General features: G+C 39.7%; 1 long non-coding RNA gene across 2 annotated transcripts; it reads right to left on the minus strand.

Annotated features, from left to right (window-relative positions):
- Nucleotides 1-22811, minus strand: LOC118883393. 2 transcript variants are annotated; one of them, XR_005017013.1, is made up of 5 exons: nucleotides 21780-22811; nucleotides 13752-13822; nucleotides 7725-7951; nucleotides 6072-6259; nucleotides 1-1158 (listed from the first exon to the last, which is right to left on the minus strand). It is a non-coding gene; the product is annotated as an uncharacterized LOC118883393 (long non-coding RNA). The 2 variants fall into 2 exon arrangements; XR_005017012.1 differs by lacking the exon at nucleotides 6072-6259 and having other exon boundaries at nucleotides 1-3295.
- Between the last annotated feature and the right edge of the window lie 669 nt (nucleotides 22812-23480).

Here is a 23480-nt window from a genome sequence, read left to right on the forward strand (position 1 = left end):
TTTCTTTGTTGTTTACATTGGGAGTCAGGAAAAGGCAAAGAATCTCAGAAAACCCCTATTCTGCCATCTTTGAACCAATCTTCGCATTTTTAAGTTAAGTAAATGGGTCCAGAGATACAGAGTCAAGACGCCCCAAGCAGCGGTGCTGTACCAAATCCTGGTGTCTTGGCTTCAGCTGAGTGCTGGACAGCAATGATTGGGAAGGAGGGCTCCCCGGCTTGACGCCGTGATGAAAACTCAGAGGCAATGCTGAGAGAGCATTGCCTCCAATGGTCTGCCCCTCACTCTCATGGCTGTCCCGAGACCTCAGCTGGTCTCAAACGCTTGGAAATGTAGTTTGGCCAGTAAGTTCATTACATGTAATTTACGATCTCATTTGGTGTGGAGAATCAAATTTGCTGAGAGAATTGTGGTTCCCAGTCAATTAACATTTATTAAGATCCATACTCTAAGTTGATTCATTTATTCATTCAATATAGTTTGTGTCCTTTTCACACGGGAGAGGCAGCAGCATGTGGTAGTCTTAGAACTCCAGATTTAAAGTCAGGCAGCTTTAGTTTGCCTCCTGGACCGGTTATTTACTAGCTATTTGATTTGGGGTAAATCCTTTCATCTTTATGAACTTGACTTTCTGCTGTACAGAACTTTTAAAATAAAATCATGGTTAAATAATTCACAGTACATGGCACATTAATTGTAAATAATAATAATAATGTGTGCTAGATCAGGACTGGATTAGAGTATTTTGTATGAGCAGGCTATTTCCTATCTTATTTAGGAAAAACATTTGAGAGACCCTTCAGCTGTTTATTTTGCATCTGAAACAATGATCTGTTAGTAAAAGGGCAGTATGTTTGCATGTGTGTCCTACTTGGGCCAACACACATTGACACAGATGAGTTTCACTCTTGAATCTGCTCAGTCTTGTAATTTTCTTCTCACTCACAAAAAGATTTTGAGTTGACCACGGTGTTTCCAGGAAATCATTTATAGTAAGGGCCTTTTCGGACATCATCTATGCCTTCATCTCCTTTTTGCCAAATTGGAGTTTACAGTCCATTGGAGTGGACTCTTGTAGTGGTAGTGTTTTTCTGCTATGTACATCCTGCAACGAATTTACATCACACACAGGAAAGATCACCTCTTCCAATCCAACAGCTAGAAGTAAAGAGGAAGTGAAATGAAGTCAATGGATTATTAATGTGAAAAATCAGGTTATAAAACAAGATGTACAATGTAATTTCATATTCTCTCCCTTTTTAAAACTGTATTCTTACATAGTAAAAACCGTAGAAAAAATATACATTCAACGATTAATAGTGGTAAACTCTAGAAAGTGGGACTATAAATGATTTCTTCTTATTATCTCTTTTTTGGTATTTTCACAAAAGACTCGATATACCTGTGCTTTTTGTATGATAAGGAAAATAGCACGGCAAAAATTAGGTTTAAAAAGCACCTACTTAGCGTAGTACCTGGCAAATTTTAGATACTCAATAGATGTCTAGTGATGTAATGAATGGTCCACAATCTGGGCAATTCCTAATGAGCTGACTGCTCAGCTGCCCTGGCATATCGATCATCCTGGCTCCACCACTGAGTGATCTCTCCAAGACAGCAAGAGAAAGAGGAAGGAGAAAAAAATGGAGAAGAGAATGGAGAAAAAGGATTCAGGAATGAGGTGCAATAAGGGACAGGTTACATCCCTTGATCATAGCATGTTGTACCTGGAAGACATGCTATAGAAAATGGACCCCCATTTCTTGGGCACTGTGCAGGCATTTCATGGAGAACACAGTCTCCCACACTTTTGCAACTCTCATCATGTAGATGGGGAATTACCCTGACCCGTCACAAGTGTAGTTAGTGGCAATGAGTTGAATCAAGGCCTCCTAACTCCAGCTCAGGGCTCCTTCTGATAAAGAAGTACATCTATGAAATATATGAGTATATATGCAAACTTACTTTAACTTAGCGGCTCAGAAGGGTGATGGGAAATCAAAAATATCAAGAAGAATCAGAACACTGAAGAAAAAGAAACTTAAAGGCATATATATGAGCCCCAGTTAAATACATACAACCTCCAGTCAAAAAATATTTATGAAAGGCATGAATGTTTTAGGAGCTACAAGAGAATCAATCCACAAAGATGAAAGAAGTAACTCACCCAGGGCAGAAAGCACCTCATCAGCCCAGACACAACAGAACAAAACAAAAAAAACAACAACAACAAAAAAACCCAGAGAGCTACTTAGCAACAATCTGTTGCAGAAGAATCTCCATTGTGCATTTAGGATGTCATTCATTGCTCTCCTGAGTTCTTGTGTTCAAAGAAATAAGGCAAGGTCTATTTCTCTTTCCTAAATCCCTGGATCCTTGCCTTCTACCTACCCCAACCAAACCCCTACACTAAAAGACAGAAATTGGTAGCTGACTACATTATTGACTCAAATCCCCAAAACTGTACTCCCAAATGCCAAAGGGATGATTTATCCCTTTAACACTGCTGATGCACCTAGAGAACACAGTGTGCAGTCAATGGGAAGGAGAAGAATTGTGCCTCCTACCTTACAATTCTCTACTTAAAGGCAGTCCTTTTTTTCAGAATACTTTTTTATTTTTAATTCAGAAACAAGACACTGAATTTTATCCAGGATCTCAATGCACTTCATGGATGTTATCTAGAGGCCAGTATTAGTTTTGTCTGTTCTTTAGACCCTTCTTGTACACAACAGTTTAAATAATAAATAAGAGCTTAACGCGATATGGAGGATTTACATTTTGACAGAGATAAAGGTCAAAAACAGAGGTGATATTCATTCCTTTCCATTCCAGGCATTAGTTCTCTGGCTGGGGAATGGCTTAGGAAAGTCCATAAGAACTTTGGAAGCCCTTGATCCCACCTTACTGAACCTCCATCTCTTCCCCTGCATGGGCACTGACTGACTCTACAATCTGAGAGACAACTCTAGGCAGTGATTGGAAGAAAATTTTAATCCCCTGGACATCAACTCATCATAAACATGAGTTAATTGAAATTTAGGTTTCCATCTTCCTTTTATTAATAAGTGATAACATTAATTAAAGTATCATTATCCGCTATTATAAACAAATTTCAAAAATGTGTATTGTCCCAAACAGTAGAAATCTTCACAAATGTAAAAGCCAAAATGGGGGGCATTGATCAGCCGTGGTCCTCTTCCTGATTCCAGGAAAGAGGCTCCTCCATCTCATGGCTCCATCATCTTCAACATGGGGCTCCCCAGGTGAATGGCTCATCTGTGTCTGCACCAGGCTGGTCAACAGGGAAGAGCATGGAAGGGACCATGAGAAATCCTTATGTGCTGGACCAGGAAGTGAGACATATCACTTCTGATCACACTCTGTTGGTTAGAGTACAGTCACATGACCACACTTTATACAAGGGAAGTTGGGAAATGTAGGCTGTGTGTCCAGGAAGAAGAGGAAACAGGTGAGATTTGTTGCTAGACAGTCTCCATGACAATAGGAAAATAAGTTAACATCAGCACAATAACAAAAAATTGCAGTTTCCAGAGTATACCCTAGAGGCTACAGAAGTGAGACCTAGTCTCTTAATAACTACATCTTCAGTCCTACACAAGATCCCTGTGTAGAATAAAGATCTTGTAAGGTTTTTTTTTCTCTAAGAAAATTTCATCACCATGATGGGAAAACTCCTAAGAAATGAAAACAAAGAAATGTATTTTAAGGAAAAAAAGAGTTTCAGCATCAAGAGTTGAAGGAGAAAAACTCATTGAAATATCCCTAATTAGTTTGAAATTTTAATTTACCAAAAGTTACATTCCTCATTCAGGCTAGTTAACTGGGGGGTTACCTTAACCTGTTGATAAGCCATGGTTATTAATAGCGATATTGTAGTATTCATTATCCTAATGAATTCCTATTTACATATGGTCCACCTGAGATTAAATAGAAGCTGAGGGAAAGGAAGGAAGGAAGAAAGAAAGAAATAAAGGAGGGAAGGAAGGAAGAAAAAGGGAGAGAGAGAGAAAGGAAGTGAGGAGGGAGGAAGGGAGGGAGAGAAAAAAGGAAAGGAAGGGAAAGAAGCAGTTCCCCTCTGTGTCAGTGTTTTCTCCACCATTTGTTCACTGGACAACCACACTTGGCTTTGAAAACCAGTCTCCCCTGCTCTAATTGCAATGACAAAAAGTAGCTCTGAGTGAAGAAACCCAAAAGTATTTGAAACCAGGTTACAACTCCCTTCAGTAATTTGGTTCTATAAGAAAATATACATGCCAACAAATTATCTTTCACTCCTGCAAGAAGAGATCCAGTTCTTTTGGGAATCTGAATTTATTTCAAGAGTGGGATGGGAAGGAAAGCATTCATTTAACCAGTTTTTAAAACAGATTTCATGACTATAAGCCTGAAAAAAGTCTCTGGCAAAAAAACACCTTAACTCTAATCGAGGCTGAACTGATGTTCTTGATGTTGGAGGGGTGCAGAGTGAAAGACGAACGGGTTGTGCTCCAGTGTCATGCGTGTCTGCCAAAACCCAAATACTCATACTAGCTTGTCCCCTTCAATCTGAGCCATCATCCAAGAAATGCAAATACTGAGGCTCAGTTTCCCTATCAGTATCACCTGATATTGATTAGAGTAAATGAAATAAATGCACTCAAACATCACTAATGGAAATACAATTTGGAAGGTAGTTTTTTTGGAAATTTTGTCAAGGTTAGATGCATTCATATTTTTCAAACCAATGATTGAATTTCTAACCTCATTTCAAAGGAAATGCTCTTAATTTCAGGGGGGGAAAGTCATATATAAGATGTTTGTTGCAAAGCTATTTATGAGAGCAAATGCCAACAATGGGATAGTTTCAATCAATTTGGCATATAGACTATAATGAAGATGTTTGAAATTATGCCGTAGTTTTGGTCCTATGCAACTTATTACCCATCATGAATCAGTAAACTCGTAATTACTGAATATTTAGAGCTCTTAGTGTCAAAGTAATTGAGACCTCAGTCTTTAGCTTTAAGTGAATACTTTAGTTTGTGCTTTCTGAGTAACTAGAATATCGTATTTCTGTTTCTAAGTTTGGGGCATTTTAATGACATTACATTTGGGAATGAATCGAAATTGAATGCCAGGATCACTTTGAAAATGATGTCATTTTGCAAAAACTTGGAGACAGGCTTAAAAGATAATGTTAAGTGAAAAAGCAGGAAAGGAAAATTGTTGGTAGAGTCTGGTAACAAAAAAATGAAATAGGAATGAGCATTTTGAAATAGAAAAAAAATCCTATTTTTTTTCCACTTTCCTTCATCTTTTCAAAATTTCTTCAAAAAAAATTAACATTTTCTTTGAGAAAAAAGAAAAGATATATGTATAACTTAAAAAATAATTACCTCTTAGGTCTATACCTTCCCATACCTTGACTGCAACTCTCAAATTGTAACAATCATGTAGGTTACATGAAGCCTGATATTAGCCAGGCGACTGCAATACCTCCTATGAAACTGGGCGGGCCTCATTCCCAGAAGCAGTGTGAGCCCTAGGAAGGACAGATGTCCATGTAGCCAATCAAGTGTCTCAGGTCCACAACCACTTCATACGGAGCAAGGATGATGACACATTTAGAAAGGAACACAAGCAAGAATTCCATTCTTCCTCAATCTGCAGCTCTCCTTTACCCTGGATCTAGAAATGACTTCTCAGGCTGAGGAAGTATAAGGCGGCAAAAGGACCAAAATCTGCCTCTCCCCCTCCTCTTTAATGTGACTGTACCACCGATAGAAAGACAAGCTACTAGAAGGCAAGCTGAGTCAGGTCTCGTAGCCAGCAATCTCCTTAATGCTCTTGCGGGCAGAATGAGGTTTTGTTTCTCTTTCGGTGACAGCGACACTGAGCCTATCTTGGTCAGGGCCCTCTGCATCATCCTAAAACGACTTTTTTTTTCTTTCTCTTGTATTTAATCATATTCTCTGCCACTAAACTTTTTAAAAAGCAGTGCTTAGATCCTGTTGAGCTGGGCATGAAAGAGCCCCTTTGCTCCCAAGGTTCTGATGGAGGAGACTTACCTTTAAATTGTGAAGAATCTCAAGGATCCCACTTGCCTGTGATCCCACTTTAGCCTTAAGTCCTGTCTCCTCCCCAGAATTCAGATATAGGGTTGGGCTTGAGGAGGTAACGGTGCAAGTTGACCGTGTCACTTGGTACAATGGTATTTCCTGAGAACCAACTTGGGTGTTCGGTAGCGCGTTAGCTGCTGGATTATGACAGTGGAGACATGCTTTAAACAAATTATTCCAATAAGTTACTAACTAATTAACCTCAACTGTCCAGAACGCTATAGGAGTGTCTCACAGGGAGACATACCTCAGTCTAAAGCAGTGATTTTTTTCAACCAGGGACAGTTTTACCCTCCAAGGGGACATTAGGCAATGTCTGAAGACATTTTTGGTTGTCACAACTTGCAGGAAGGTGAGGACAGGAACGAGAGTACTACTGACCTTGAATAGGTAAGAGTTAGCATGCTGCTAAACACCCTACAATGTCAATAGTGTCTAGGTTGAAAAACCCTGGTAATTTTCAAACTTGCCCAGTTTCTGATTCAGGAGGTATGGGGTGAGGCCTGAGAATTTGCATTTCTCATAAGCTCCCATGTGATGCTACTCTCTGCTGGACCAGGAACCACACTTGGAGAACTATTGGTCTGCGTTTTCAAAGAAGGCATCCCCAGAAAGTGACGTGTAAAGGCCTAGCAAGCGTTAGCTGAAGAAAAAGGGAAAGATAAGCTTTTGCAGGCAGTTTGTGCAAAAACGCAGAGGTAGGAAGTTTTGTCATGTTCAAGTAGCTGAAATAAACAAACATGGGATTGACTGAAGCTGGAGAGAGAGCCAGAGAGAGATTGTGCAGGGCTATTGTAGAAGTGTGATCTTTATTCCATTGAAAGCAATGGAAATGCACTGAAGAGATTTTTAGCAGGGGGTTGGGGAAACTTGACTGGGCAGTTGGGGTGAAGAGTAAAGTAGAATATGTTGCCTGTAGTTTAATATAATAAAAGAGCATGGCCTTTGGAACCAGACAGTCCTGAATTTCAATTCTAGTTAAGCCTCTTTACTAGTTATATGATCAAGGGCAAATTATTTAACTTTCTATGAGCCTCTGTTTCCTCTCTGTAAAATGGAACCATTCAGACCTACTTCACTAGATTGATGTGAGAATAAATGAGATCATGTTCGTAAAAGTGTCTGGCACACAGGAAGACTCAACAAATGTTAATTCTCTTCCATTAATCATCAATGATGAAAGGATCAGGGGCTCCTCCAGAACCTAATTTGCATCTCAAAGAGCACACAGCAAAGCATGATGTCAACAACACAGGTCTGTCCAAAGAGTGCTTGTATCACCTGCGTGTGCCAAACGTATGTCAGGGCCTGCTGCTGGCAAGTTTAAGGGCAAATTAGGCAACCACCAACCCACGCAAAAATGCTGCAAAGCTAATGCTAGGTTTGCAGATACCATCACAGAACTCAGGCCAAAATTACCTAATTTATTGACATTTGGATACTTCCAGAGGCTCTTTTACCAGGTCCCTTATTGTTTTGTAGCCTGACAATGGGAAGGAGAAACAGTGCTTAAAACCACAATAAATAATAATAATACTTAGCACTTAAATAACCTCCGCCATCTTCAAAGCCATTTACAAACACTCACAAATTAAGACTCACCCAGCCCCAGCCTTGGGAAAGTGTCATCATCTTGGTTTCTTCCATACAGCACAGAGGTTGAGCCAGTAGAGTTGTCCAAATTCCGGCCACTTGGCTTGAGAATCAGCTGCTTTAATTCAATCCAGGCATCCCTAGTGGGCCCATTCTAGAAGAATCTGGGCATTTCTTTGGATCATAGAGTAGTACAGAATGTTTGATGAGAAGAGTAATTCCACTTTACAAGAATCCTTTAAAATAATAAATAAAGAAGGTGGAAGGAAATGTTTGGAGGAGATGTGTAGGTTTATGGCATAGATTGTGGTATGGTTTTACTTCATCAAGTTGTAAACATGTGTAGCTTTTTGTATGTCAATCACACACTCAATGAAGTGATTTTAGATAAAAGAAGACATCCCTTGTGAATCTAATTTTGCACAGAAGTACCCAGCACAATCTGAATTAGACTTAACTGGAAGGTTGGCTTTTTGGCCAACAAAGTGCTGTCTCTGAATCCCCAACTCTCTTACTCTGCCATCTCCCAGAAAACTGAGTGAATGTCAGGATTTTTGCATTTGTTTGATAATTATATAATTAATAATGATAATATCTCAAAGTTTCCTCATCTGTAAACTAGAGATAATGGACCACAGGGTTCTTGTGAGGACAAAGTATGAAGAATGCCAGGATGGCAATCAACACAAGAAAGCTTTCCTTATCATTGCTGTGGTTGATACCATTGCCATTAGATCTTTATTATTTTATTATTTTCCATGTATTTCCCATATGCTCTGCCTTACAGGGTTCATCACAGTCTTCTTGTAAAGGTAAGCAGGTAATATTACCCTCTGTGGAAATGTGGGCTCAGAGAGAGAAAACAGACTTACCTAAAGCCACAGAGCTAACCACTGCCAGAACAGGGAGGAGCCCACGTGTTGTCTTTATATCATCCCTGCTTCATTCATAATTCCTCTCTTCCTTCTTTTGTGCTAAGCACTTCATTCCATTTTCTCCTTCAAATCCTCCACCCACAATATTTAATCTCACTTTTACAGGAAGCTCAGCATCTGAGAAGTTAAGTAAGATGTACAAGGTAGTGCTAATGTGGACCTTAGGATCTGGGTCCAGGTCTATCTGGCCCTAAAGCCTGAGCACTTAATCAGTGCAATAGACTAGAAAACATAATCCACAAAAAAAGACTCCTTTAAGTCTAGCATGTTTGCATTCTCTCCCTCTACACATTCCAGGCAAAGAATGGCATCTCTTGGGCTTCCCTGGTGGCGCAGTGGTTGAGAATCTGCCTGCCAATGCAGGGGACACGGGTTCGAGCCCTGGTCTGGGAAGATCCCACATGCCGCGGAGCAGCTAGCCACGTGAGCCTGTGCGTCTGGAGCCTGTGCTCCACAACAAGAGAGGCCGCGACAGTGAGAGGCCCGCGCACCGCGATGAAGAGTGGCCCCCGCTTGCCGCAACTAGAGAAAGCCCTCGCACAGAAACGAAGACCCAACACAGCCATAAATAAATAAATAAATAAATAAATAAAATTAAAAAAAAAGAAGAATGGCACCTCTTATTTCTGCTCCCGTAACTCCACAGCAACTCTAGACATTTATTGAGCCCCTATTATGTGCCATATACACTGTACCCACGGTCTATGGAATATCTTCAAGCATCTTGTACTCAAGAAGCTTCATGTCCAGTGGAAAAGATGAGCATCACCTCTTACGACTGCTTCTCAGAACCAAGATTCAGAAAGGATCATTCAGAATGGCCATGGCTACAATTCTGGATCTCGGAAATGCCAGCCATCCCCACCTTCACCCCTACTCCTGTGTTACCAAGGACGTGATGATTTAGAAACAGAATCAGACAACTGCGTAAGATGGTCCTCATTTGTCTCAAGGTATAAGGTATTTGTTCTCAAGGAAGTCCTGTATGCTTATTTCAAAGTGGATTATGTTTTCTAGCCTATTGCACTGATTAAGGGCTCAGGCTTTAGGGCCAGATAGACCTGGACCCAGATCCTAAGGTGCACATTAGCACTACCTTGTACATCTTACTTAACTTCTTAGAGGCTGAGCTTCCTGTAAAAGAGAGATTAAATATTGTGGCTGGAGGATTTGAAGGAGAAAATGGAATGGAGTGCTTAGCACAAAACTAGGCATATGGTAGCTCTCCACAGACAGCAGCTATTGTCATTACTGTTACATTATTATGCTATTGTTGTTATTATTAAACCTCTATTATTTACACAAAAATTGTATTAAATCTGAATGCAAAGTTTGGCAATGATGCTGCTATCTCTTCTATAGATAATCTTAGTGCAAACTCACTGGTTATCAATGAAGTCCTTGAAAATAATAAAACTATCCATGATATAGTTGCAGAGATTACATTTTTTTAATTCTTTGTGCTTTTTGGCAGCAACTGCAAAGCTCAGAAATAAGGAGCCAGCTCAAAGGAATAGTTGTTAGAATGAGAGAGAGTAGAAATCCCAGCTCTGCTCCTTACTAGTTGTGTGATCTTGGGGAACTCAACTCTTTAAAGACTTTGTTTTCTCTTTTATAAAATGGGGAAAATAAGATCAACTTCCCTGGGTTATTGAGGAGCTAATAAAATAATGTGTGGCATTTTACAAATCCTAATAAAATACCTATGGTTAGGTTTTTACTGTTCTTAAAATATGGATAGCTTTAGGTAAAAAGACACTGGAAAATAAATTAATAACTATTTTATAAATATAGTTATTTTGTAGATAAACTCTTTTAAAATAGATAGACAATTGCTGATGGAAAAAATAATGGAAGGGCTGCTTGTAGCAAAAGGGTGGAAAGGAATGCATCATAATTGTTAAATGCCTTTTGTGTGCCATACAAATAGCATGATATTAATAGCATGATATTAATTGCACTAATTGATTAATAGATCTAGACAGAACTGGGTTCAAATCTTAGTTCTCCTGTTTCTTGGCTGTGCAGCTTTAGATGGTTACTTAATCTCTCTGAGCTTCCTGATCTATAAATGAGATAACCAATATCATCTACCTCATAATGTTTTGGTGAAAACTTAGTGCATGAAAAGTACTTACACTGTACCTGAGAAATATCAGGCACTACATAAATGTCCCCTTTATTTTGACTCTTATACAAAAAAGAGGAAAAACAACTTAGTTAAAGTTCTCTATATCTGTCTTTTAAGGGGTAGAATACATTTGTCTCAGGCAGAGCAGCAGTTACAAGAGTAACAGCTGAAGATGCTACACTAAGTGAGAGAAGCAGAGGCATGGAAGTGAAATCCTCAGTGCCTTTATATCAGAGAACTGCAACAAAGAAAGGAGAATCAAGGCTGGGTCCAGCATGAGGGTAGCAAGACATTATACTGCCTGAAATGTCACTGCAAGTAGGGTGATCTTATATCCCAGTCTGCCCAGGCATTACAGTTATCTTTTGATACATAACCAAGAACCCCAAATTTATGTCTTAAAAGAGCATAATTTTGTTCAAGCATTTGCAATCTTGGCAGGGCTCTGCAAAAAGAGAGGAAGGAAGAGGAAGGAGGGAAGGGAGGAAGGAAGGAAGGGAGGAAGGGAGGGAGGGAGAGAGAGAGGAAGGAAGGAAGGAAATAAGAAAGAAAGAGAGAGAGAGGAAGGGAGGAAGGGAGAGAGAGAGAGAGAGAGAAAAAAGAAAAGGGAGGAAGTGACATAGGGAATAGATGATCGATTGAAAGATAGAGATAGATAGATAGATGATAGATAGATAGATGATAGATAAATAGGTAGATAGATAATTGAAAAGTTACAGAAGGGCAGAATTGGCTTGAACTCAAGAAGAAATTCTGAGGACTACCCCAACTTCGGTGGGCTCCAAAGGAAAGAGAATTCCTCTAGGGACCAGAGGTTGAAAAGTGACCTCTGACATCCCTTCCAGCTCTCAGATTCTGTGACCCTCTCCAAAGAACAGACGTGGTGGTGATTAACATTCCCTTTTTCCCAAGATGGGTGGTGCACGCTTTCATCTTTCAATGTTTATAAATGCCTTTGAAAATGGAATGTGCCACATACATACTAAGAGCTATTATTAATATGGTGCCCAAACACCTCTCTCCACATGATAGTCAAAGAACAAAGCATTAGGGGTGCAAGTAAGCATGTGTGTGCACACACTCCAATTGAGGAATGTTCTTTATTCTCACCCTGCCTTGGGAGAGGCAGGATATTTCACAGAGGCCAGAGATGGAGCAGAATCAGGGACATGCAAGGGTTGAAAGAGAGAATTCGATGACAAGCTTGGAACATAATTAATCAATGCAGTTATCAATGCAGTTTTTATTTCTCCTATTTGCTATAAGACATGAGCTAAGCACAATGGAAAATGTAAAAATGTCATGGATACAAGGTCCTGCACTGGAGGACAGATATGACAAAGACATTGAGTCAGTATCTTCTGAAGTCTACTCTCAGAAGATAGACTTAAAGGCCAGTAGACCAAGCCCCAAATGCAGATAACCCACCAGGACTGAGCAAGGAGAGATCTTGTTTATAGAACACCAGGGGTAGGTCATCTAAAATTTTTGCTGCAATTGCAGAGGCCATGTTTCTAAAATATTTTTGTTCATGAATACTTTAATCCCATGAAAGTTATTAACCCCCTTCCCAGAAAAATACACATGCAAATAAAATCTTGCATGAAGTATGTGTGGAATTCACAAATTTCCTAAAGCTCTGCCTTCCCTGGGCCCTTTTCTGTAGCTCTTGTGTAGCTATGTACTCTAAATTGTGAAATTATCTAACTCTGATCAGATTCAAAGCAGAGAACAGATCTCCAACTCTGGATTCTGGGCATCTAACTCAGTGCCCAGCAAGTCATGCACCTAAAATAAATGCTTGTTTAACAGATAAACACGGAATTAAGGTATTTAAAAGAACAATGAATCCTCCTTTAGCTGTATCTCTAAAGGTCTTTTTTATTTGTTTTATTTTTGGGTTGTTTTTTAATACTTCTCAGGCATTTGACCACCATAGGCTAGCAAGCCAAGAACAAATAAATGAATAAGTGAATCACCCAGAATTATTTCAAGAACAAAGGAAGGTTGAAACATTTGCTCTCTTACCCCCAACACAGGATGCAAACTCTGTCTTTGAAGAGCTCTAAGGAACTACGTGTAAACTGCAAAATTCACACCTAACATGGCAAAATTGAAGAGGTCTGTTTTCAGAAATCCCAGAAAAATAGCAAAGCAGAATGTAAGTCAAGCCCTTGATCTATCTGAGCAGAATCAGCCACGGTACACTTCTTAAACTTTCAAAGGTTCCTCCATCGTGAAGAAATGGGAGTAGGTCGCGCTTAAATTCACCGGCTGTAAATGTTGCCAGGATAAACCCTTCAACAAGACAAGCGCCCCCTGGCAACCATTCACTGGAAGAAATGGATCCTATCACTCAAGCAAGGTCCTCATTTACAAAAGTCAAGATGGCCAGAGAAAGGGAGGCAAAGACGAGAGAGAGTAAACGATTGAGGGTAGCAGGGCGGGAGGGACAGAAGGAAGCCTTCAGAAGGTCAAGTCTTCTGGCTTCCTCTCTTTCTAAAGTAGTCATTCCCCTTCAAGAGGTAAATAAAATCACACCATATGGGTATGACATTATGCAAATGAGGAGCCGGAGAGAAGACACCCTAATAGCTACTGAGAGCCAGGTACCCAGATGGGAAGCTGTGCGGTGTCTCATCTCCGGGGGCCCTCACTCCGTGCCCAGCACCTTTGCATGCTGGTCCAGGGCTTCAAGCCTTGAGGGCTTCCAACTTCCGGCCACCTTGAGGGGCTTTTTAGTAAAGTGCCACGAAGATAAAATTAGAAACCGGGCTTCCTTTTTTTCCCCGTCACTCTATTAGTTACACATAGATCAGCATCAACTGAGAAACACGCCCTCTCAATTTTCAATGACAGACACAAGAGTAGGCTGGGTTTTAGCCACTACCTCCACTCTGCCTCTCAGATCCTCTCCAGCTGCCACCCCCAAACAAAAGAAAACCATGCCCCTCACCCCAGCATTCTCACCATTTCATCTGTTCCCTCTTCTTTCTAAATGTGTGACCGGTGGAAAATGGCTCAAGTCCTTTGACCCTCATCTGTGAAAAGAGAATTAAAAAAATATGTCCACTACAGGTACACAAAAAAGATGCTCAACATCGCTAATCATCAGAGAAATGCAAATCAAAACCACAATGGGATATCGCCTCACACCTGTCAGAATGGCTATCATCAAAAAGAACACAAATAACAAACTGTTGGCGAGGAAGTGGAGGAAAGGGAACCCTTGTACACTGTTGATGGGAATATGAATTGGTGCAGCCACTGTGGAAAACATTACGGAGGTTTCTCAAAAAACTGAAAATAGAACAACCCGGCAATTCCACTCCTGGGTATGGATCTGAAAAAAACAAAAACACTAATTGAAAAGATACATGCACCCCAATATTCATAGCAGCATTATTTACAATTGCCAAGATATGGAAGCAATCTAAGCGTCCATCAACAGAAGAATGGATAAAGAAGACGTAGTGTACATATACAGTGGAATACTATTCAACCATGAAAAGAATGAAAATTTGCCATTTGCAACTTGGATGGACTTGGAGAGTATTATGCTAAGTGAAATAAATCAGAGAAAGACAAATGCTGTATGATATCACTTATAAGTGGAAGTTAAATAATACAACAAACTAGTGAATATCAGAAAAAAGAAGCAGACTCACAGATATAGAGAACAAACTAGTGGTTACCAGTGAGGAGAGGGAAGGGGCGAGGGGCAAGATAGGGGTAGGGGATTAAGAGGTACAAACTATTATGTATAAAATAAGCTACAAGGACATATTGTACAACATGGAGAATATAGTCAATATTTTATAGTGACTATAAATGGTGTATAACCTTTAAAAATTGTGAATCACTGTATTGTACACCTGTAACTTATATAATACTGTATAGCAACTATACTTCAATAAAAGAAAAATATTTTTAAAAAGGCTGTCCACCTGCAGAGTTGCCCTTATAACTGGGTGAGGTTTGGCAGCAAGCTGGTCACCCACTGCTTAGTGAAGATTGTTGTATGCAAATCATCATGAGTCCAGTTGGTTTATAACCCCAAATTCAGCCGCAAATATGATCCCCAAGGGCAAGGTCTTGTCACTCACTATAGGGGCTTTCAGTCTTGCAGGTGATCAAAAAATGCTGCAGACGCCAGAGATGGGAATAAAAGATTCATTGATCCTTTTCTTTCCCCAAGGCTGCTTTTTGTGCCATTTATGTTTATTGAGAGAAGAAAATGAGGGCAGAAGTTTCATAAGCGTTGTTTTTTTGTTGGTCATTTTGTTGTTTTTTCATAAGGGTCAAGGCTTGGTTCATTTGTATGTGATTTACATTCGCTTTTTGGAGACCGTAATTTTGTAAGTTAACCTGAGATGGAACATGGTGAATCATGGAACCTGCAGCATCTATGCAAAGCCTGCCTCTGACAGGTGAGGTCTGCAGGAAGTCCTGCTCAGCTTCCTCAAGTGTGACCACACTCAGGAGATGTTTCTTTGTGAATGTTACTAGATGAATGTTATTGTTCTGCTGTAAAGTTTAGAAGTGTATTTTAAATAATTATTGATAAGTATTGATACCTGTTTTCCATTTAAAGTAGTAAGAGTGACTTTTGTTCTGTCATACGTCTATTTAGGTTTTTAAAAAGTTACTCTAAAGAAAATATAAAATGAACAGTAATACAGATGGTATCCAACTGAGTCAAACATCTTGAACTGGTTCTCCAATGATAATTTGTATTTGAGAAACCATAGGTGAGTAGAGAAAACTTTGAAGAAAAGACAAGCTATTTGGGCTCCAGTTCTAGCTCTAGTGATTTTTCTGTGAAAATGTAGGCATACCATGTTACATCTCAGTTCACAGATTTTCCAATCAGTGACAGTGAGGATGATGTTACATAGTGGGAGATATCGTCTTCTCTCTCCTTTATTCCACTCATGAAAAGCATCCTTATTCTTTAAGATTTACCCTACCCAACTACTCTCTGTTCAAAAAATGTATTAACTTACTTACTGTGGTAATCATTTTGTAATCTACACATATATCAAACCATTATACCTTAAGTTGTATAACACCTTAAAATTATGCAGTGTTATATCTCAATTTTATCTCAGTACAGCTGGAAAAAAATTGTGTAAATATTTTAAAATGTATACACACACACACACATACACAACACACACAGTAAGGGGTTGAATGACGAAATGAAAGACTTGCTTTTCCAAGAAAAGCATGCCACCAAGTTTCCAGAAAAGAGGAATTTGTTGGAAACCCATCACCCTCTGTTGTAACATCAGTCTCGGTCAGAACAATATCAGTTTTTATCGAGGAGCTGCCATTTAGAGCAGAGATCTGTAAATTACAGCCCATGGGCCACATCTGGCCAACCACCTGTTTTTGTAAGCAAATTGTTATTGGAACACAGCCACATTTGTTCAGTTACATATTTTCTATGGATGCTTTCAGGCTACAATGGCTGAAGCCTGACTCAACTAATACAATAGACAATATAACTGGCTTGCAAGGCAGGAATCAGTCACCTCCAGCCTGTGAATTCCTCCTAATAAAGAAGAAAGCTGAAGGGTCAGTAATGAGGGGTAGTTTATTCAGTGCAGGCCTCCTCATTTTGCCTGTTTGACATTCATGAACCAATGTGGTCAGAGAGAATATTACAGCTGGTATGGGAGCAAGATATATCATAGGACCTACCCCCATTCATCAGAAAATAAATCCCCACTTGTAAATGTTTTCCTACTTCCATCAAGATCACAAAAGATTACTAATACTACAAGTCAATGTTATTAAAAATGATATTTGAATCAGTAAATTGCATGAATGATCAGTAATGCTGAAAACCAATATCTTAAGCCCTCAAAGGACCTGCAGTTTGACTTCTGAGTCTAAAAGAGGCATTAAGTCTACCCTTAACAGCCAGTGAACCCAGGGAGGGGATGAGAAGATAAGAAAACTGGAGATTGGTGAATAAGACTCTGAGTAGATGAGAAAGAAGACTCTTTGACTCTTCTTAAGTCTTTGAGGTTGCACTCATTGGGAGATTGCATTATTGGTCAGGAGATATTCACTCTCCTTGCTCCAACACCGTGGACAGGGCATAATTCCCAGCCTCCATGACTGGGCTTGGCCATGTGACTTGCTTTGGCCAGTGGGCTGCAGGTGGGAAATGACAGAAGGTCAGTTTCAAGCTTTGTGTATTTCTAATCTATCTCTCCCACTCCTGTATTCTCCGTGAGAAGTGGATGTCCAAGTGTCTGCTGCTGCTTCAGCCTGGGTCCAGGAACGAGAGGCACGTGGAGTACTCCTCAACCTGAAGTGCAGGCAAGACCCAATCCACAGACCAAACCTGACCAGCAGACCCATAAGCAAGAAATGAATCTAGTAGTGAGAGGCCGCTGATATTGGGGGTTATTTGATGCTACAGTAAATCTGACTAACACAGTTCACTTCTTTGCCAATGAGGCTGTGGAAATGGTACGTTTATTATCAGATTTGTAAATTAAACACTTATGAAAGCTTGAACAGTAACTAAATGCCCATTATTTCATTTTGCACATAAGGAAGCTGAGATCGGAGAGTGAGTTGCCCAAAGGCTCTAACAAGTCAGTGGCAGAGCAAAGAGAAGAGGATTCCTGCCTTGTAATACCTAATTCTTACCCTGATTGGTTTGATTCATCATTAAGTCAGTCTTCTTAACCAACTGTGAATTTAGCATTGTAATCTAATAAACAATCCACACTCCATGCTATGAAAAAGTTCAGAAAGTGTTATCAGGAAAAAACAGCTGAGTTATTTTTAGATAAAAATAGGTACCAATATATCAACATTGCACCAGATCTCCTCAGAAATTCTCCATGAGATCACGGCCAGATGAGTCCTGACACTAAATACAACCACATTTTATTTTTCAGCCTAAGAGTTAACATTCACACACTCCAAATGATGTTCCAGATTATCTTTCCAAGCAATCTAAATGGTCAGCAGTGGTGCTATTCCCCAAATAACTCAGACATATGCTCAGATTAGGCAATAGACTACATGATTCTTATCTGCTAGTCCAACATCAGATGGCTGATTTTTCCTATATTCTTAGAACTTCAAATTAGGAGAAACTTTTGAGGTTATATGGTTCAACGTTCTAACAAACAAAGCTGAAGTTTGAGGATCTGAAAGATCTGGTTTAAAACCCCACCTCTGCAAAGAACTAGTGCATGCCCTTGAGAAAATCATTAAATCTCTCTAAGGCTTGGGTTTTCCATCTGTAATATGGAGATAACACTACTACTACTTCAAAAGATAGCTCTAGAATTAAATTAACACAGATAATCAAAGCACATGGTACAATATGTGGGACAATGTAAGCATGCAATAAATATTAGCCATTAATATCATTATTATTATTACTGGATCCTCAAAAGATGGCCATTTGGCCTACTTTTTGAAAATCAACTTTATTGAGGAAAAATATGCATGCAATAAAATGTACCCCTGTTAAGTACATGGTACAGTTTGGTGAGTTTTAGCAAATTTATACATTCATGCAACCACCATCACAATCACGATATAAAACATGTCCATGACACTAGAAAGTTCCCTTCTAACCGTTTAAAGTCCATCTGTCCCAGCCCCAGTCCCGGGCAACCACTAATCTGCTTTCCACTAATCTGGGATGTCATTATAAATTATTGTTTCCTGCTCTAAACTTTTACATAAATGGAATACTGGTATATGTATTTTGTGTCTGAATTCCTCTCCTCAACGTATTTTGAGATTCTTTCATGTTGTAGAGAATATCAATAGTTTGTTCTTTTTTTTTTTTTTTTTTTAATTAATTTATTTATGGCTGTGTTGGGTCTTTGTTTCTGTGCGAGGGCTTTCTCCAGTTGCGGCAAGCGGGGGCCACTCTTCATCGCGGTGCGTGGGCCTCGCACTGTCGCGGCCTCTCTTGTTGCGGAGCACAGGCTCCAGACGCGCAGGCTCAGTAGTTGTGGCACACGGGCTTAGTTGCTCCGCGGCATGTGGGATCTTCCCAGACCAGGGCTCGAACCTGTGTCCCCTGCATTGGCAGGCAGATTCTTAACCACTGCGCCACGAGGGAAGCCCCCAATAGTTTGTTCTTTTTTATTGTGAGTAATATTCACCATTGCATGGGTATATTACCATTTCTTTATCCATTCATTTGTTAACAGGCAGTTGGATTGTTGTTCCATTTGGGGGCTAGAATGAATAAAGCTGCTCTGAACATCTGTGTACAAGTCTTTTTGTGGACACATGTTTCAATTTCTCTTGTTTAAATACCTAGGAATAGGATGGCTGATTGATGATATGTGAGTGTTGACCTTTATAAGAAATTGTCAAAGACCTCTTCAAAGTGATGATAGTATTTCACGCTTTCACCAGCAATGCGCAATAACTCCAGTTGCTCACACCCTCACTGATACTTGATATTGTCAGTCTTTTTAATTCCAGCCACTTTAATAAGTACATTGGTAACTTATTGAGGTTTAAGTTTGCATTTCTCTGATGACAAATTAGGTAGTGTATCTTTCTGATATTTATTTGCCATCATTATATCTTTTGTGACATGTCGGTTCAAAACTTCTACCCATGGAGAGAAAAGGGCAGGTATTTTATTATTATTATTATTATTGAGTTGTAAGAGTTCTTTATATATTCTCGCTATATATAGTTCTTTATATATATTCATATATATATGGCAAAGGGCTTTTGTTTTATTTTTTATATATATTTTATTTTTATATATATTTATTTTTATGTATATTTATTTTATATATATTTTATTATATAATGTATGCCATATACATATATATATATATATATATATATATATATATATATAAAGAGACAGAGAATATTTTTGTCCAATCTGTACATCCAGCCTATTTTAAACATACTAAGGAAATGTCACTCTCCTCCAAGACAATTCTGAACTTTTATGGCTCTATGTATTAGGAATCTTGGGCTTACATAGAAAAAAAGACCATTTCTTTAGAGCAACGATTGACAGACTACAGGCAAGGGCCAAACCTGGCCCACAGCTTGTTTTTGTGAATAAAGTTTTATTGGAACACAGCTATACTCATTCGTTTACATATTGACCGTGTCTGCTTTTGTGCTACAAAGGCAGGTTGAATAGTTGCAACAGAGACCACAGGGCTTTAAAGCCTAAAGTATTTACTATCAGTCCCTTTACTGAAAAAGTTGGCCAACTGCTATTTTATAGCATTGGCCTGTTTGTTCTAATGCAGCTTTTGGATAACAGAAAAGAAATCTGTCACCTCCTTCAAGGATTTAAGACAACTTTTCTGTCTCCCCTTCTTTTCTTCAGGCTTAATAAATATCTCTCACCTTTTCCCAAAATAGGTTTTCAAGCACCAACATCATCTTTGCCTTCCTTCAGCTTGTTAGTTCCTATTAAATTGCCAACCGCAAAGCTATCATAGTCTTCCTTGTGATCAAGTCACTACAGGAAATGAGAAAACCATTTACTCCTTTAACTTGGACTGCACAGGTTTTTAACAACCTCAACCTATGGCTTCAATTAGAAATGTGGTCAGTTATAACCCCAAGTGTTATTCTACTGAGAGAGATCTCCCCCAAGATTCTTTACTCATTCGCCCATCCGTTCATTCAACAAACATGTGAAGTGACTCTTGTGTTCAATGCATTGTATAAATGGTTATTTAAACCCAGATGCAAGATGCTGGATTCATACCTGTTCAATTCTATGAACTATGACTCGCATTCCAGCACGTCATCTATGGCATGGGCTATTGTTAAGATTATCTGTTATTCTGCAACAAACTGCTCTAAATGCAATGTGTAAATAAAACAGTAACAATTTGCATAGTTCATGAATATGCAATTTGGGCCAAACTCAACAGAGAAGGCTCATCTCTGTTCTATGTGGCATCGACTAGGGTCCTCAGGCACCTCTCTCTCCACGTGGTCTCTCCAGCATGGCCAGGGTAGCCATCCAAAAGCTCATGTCTTAAGAGTCAGCCAGACTAAAGCTGCATCACTGTTTCTATCCTAGTTTTATAAATGACTTAAGGTCGCTTCTCCCACATTTTATTTGTCAAGGTGGCCATAAATTCCTGCCCCATTTCAAGCCAGAGGGAGAACTAGACTTCACCTCTTGATGGCATGTGAAAGAAGATGTAGACAGGTCTTAAAACTGCCACAGCTACCATCACTCTAATTGGAATGATGGTTCTCAAGCCGGGGCCATGAGGAGCTCTGAGAGTCCAGGAACTGAATTGAGTTTCTCAGTTGAGTTTCTCCACTGTAAGGACAGAACTTTAACATTTATTCTCCTAACCATCTCTCTCAAGAAGTAAATATTTATTTCTGTGTATCTGCGTCCACTTAGGAGGCTCAGAAGCAAAAAAACAAAGCATTCCACTGGCCTGTGTAAAACAGGCTCTTTCAAGTTACTTTTCTCCAGTCTGGAATCTGTGGCCTGGAGCTCAGCCTCAGGAAGACGACCTCGATGTCTTTATGATTAAATTCAAAGAGGAGAATAAATGTTCCTGCTCTCCTTGGGCCTCTGAAAGATGCCATGAAATTTTGCCGATGTAACTGGATAAAAGGAGCTCTTTATAATACGTAAATTTTGCCAGCACTGTCTCCTTAGACATCTTCTCAGGCTGGCAGAGAGGAAATACATCCTGAGTGCATTTAAAGTGAACTGGGCTTTTCTATTTTTAACTAGCATTATTTTTTTAAATGTTAAATATGAATCCTATTACATTACTCAAGGAAAGGTGGATGGAAGTTTGAAATAGACCCCAGAATTGTTAACTTAGAAGCAGCGAGGGTGCTAAGGAATACAGGCACGTGAATTTTGAAATTAATATCCCACCTCCAATGACATCAGTATGAAACCTGAGGAAATCATGTAACCTCTTCGTGCCTCAGTTTCCTTATTTGTCAAGTAGGAAGAAGCCAATGATAAATACTCACCAATGTTCCGAGTGACTTTCAATAAATGTGGAGGGCAGAAATGCTTCGGGATTAACTTCTACCCTCCGGGCCCCAACAAGGAAAAAGAAAGAGCAAAATAGAGCAAACGTGGGACTTAGAACTAAAAGTTCTGCTTCCAAATAGCTTTATGTAACCTCTCTGAGCCTCTGTTTCCTCATCTATAAACTGCAGGTGGCCATCCTTGTATGGCCCATATCCCAAGGCTACTGGGCTAATCAAATGAGATAATGCATGCAAAAGAGCACCATAAACCATAATAGCCTCTGCATCTGCATCTGTCAATGGCAGTGTTAGAGAAAAAAAAAAAAGTTGTGTGAGTTGATCAGGTTCTAAGGTAATAATATTGAGAAAGTGGGAAGAAAGGGCAGGAGTTGGAACTCAGCTGAGCTCTCGCCTTTTGGTCTGAAGCGATAAAACAAAATATCTGGAGCATGCAATGATGTGATTACTGGACATGTATTCTACGAGACAGCAGAAAGGGGAAAGGAGGAAGGGTAGGGCTAACTCGCTCGGATGGAGGACCAGCTCTATCCATACCAGGCAATGGTATGAATCCCGTTGCCTGGTTCTGATCCTGAATACAGCTCTTCTAAGCTGCAAGACCTTGGCAAGATAATTAAACATTGGGATAATAATAGTGCCCCTCCACGGAGTTGTCGTGAAGATTATATTAGTCACTGCAAGTGCTTAGAACTTCAGTGTTTCCGATAAATACTCAGTATATGTTATATTTATTCATTCATTTATTCCACTCAATTAACACATACTTATTGAGTGTTCAATCTGTGCCAATCCCTGTTTTAGGAACTGGGCATATAGTCACGAGTAAAACAAAGTCCCTGCCCTCAAGTAGCTTGGAGTGTGTTCTAGAGCATTTCCAGAAAGACAATAGACGAATTCTTATACAGGATGTCAGTTCAGGGCTTCCCTGGCGGTCCAGTGGTTAAGACTACACCTTCCAATGCAGGGAGTTCGGGTTTGATCCCTGGTCGGGGAGCTAAGATCCCACATGCCTCGTGACCAAAAAAACCAAAACATAAAACAGAAACAATATTGTAACAAATTCAATAAAGACTTTAAAAATGGTCCAATCAAAAAAATCTTTAAAAAAATGTTATGTAAGTTCATGATAAATACGATGGATAAAAGTAAGATGGGGTACAGGCGATATGAGATTAAGGGGTTGCAATTTCAGGTAGAATGGCCAAGGAGACTTCCTTGATCTCTGATATATTGAACATGTAGGCACAGGTACGGTGGGCTGCCCAGATACACCTCAGGATGTAGGCACTCATTGCGCCTACTACCAGGACCTCTAGCTGCTGCTCCAAGACTCAGTCAAAGAGAGCTTTCATCTCAGACCATTTCTCAGAAGGCAGCCTGCATCTATGACTGGCCAACATGGAAGTACAAAAGCCTAACCATTTGTCCTCAGCTGGGACAACTCTGAAGGGCCATCCCAGCTCCCTGTGGGATTGCTGGACGTCTCCATTGAAACTGCATCATGGAACAGCTTCTCCCTCTGCCCAGTCCTGCATCCCTCCCCATGTTGTTGTTGTTTCTGAGCTCACTCCCCAGTCAGCCTCCTCCACACAACCCTCAGAGACCTAGACTCTCTTTCCCAGGAAATCTGACCTATGATGAAAGCTAAGTAACTTGTACAATATCTTTCAGTGTGAA

The sequence above is a fragment of the Balaenoptera musculus genome, chromosome 17, assembly GCF_009873245.2.
Source record: "Balaenoptera musculus isolate JJ_BM4_2016_0621 chromosome 17, mBalMus1.pri.v3, whole genome shotgun sequence".
NCBI classification, from domain to species: Eukaryota; Metazoa; Chordata; class Mammalia; order Artiodactyla; family Balaenopteridae; genus Balaenoptera; species Balaenoptera musculus.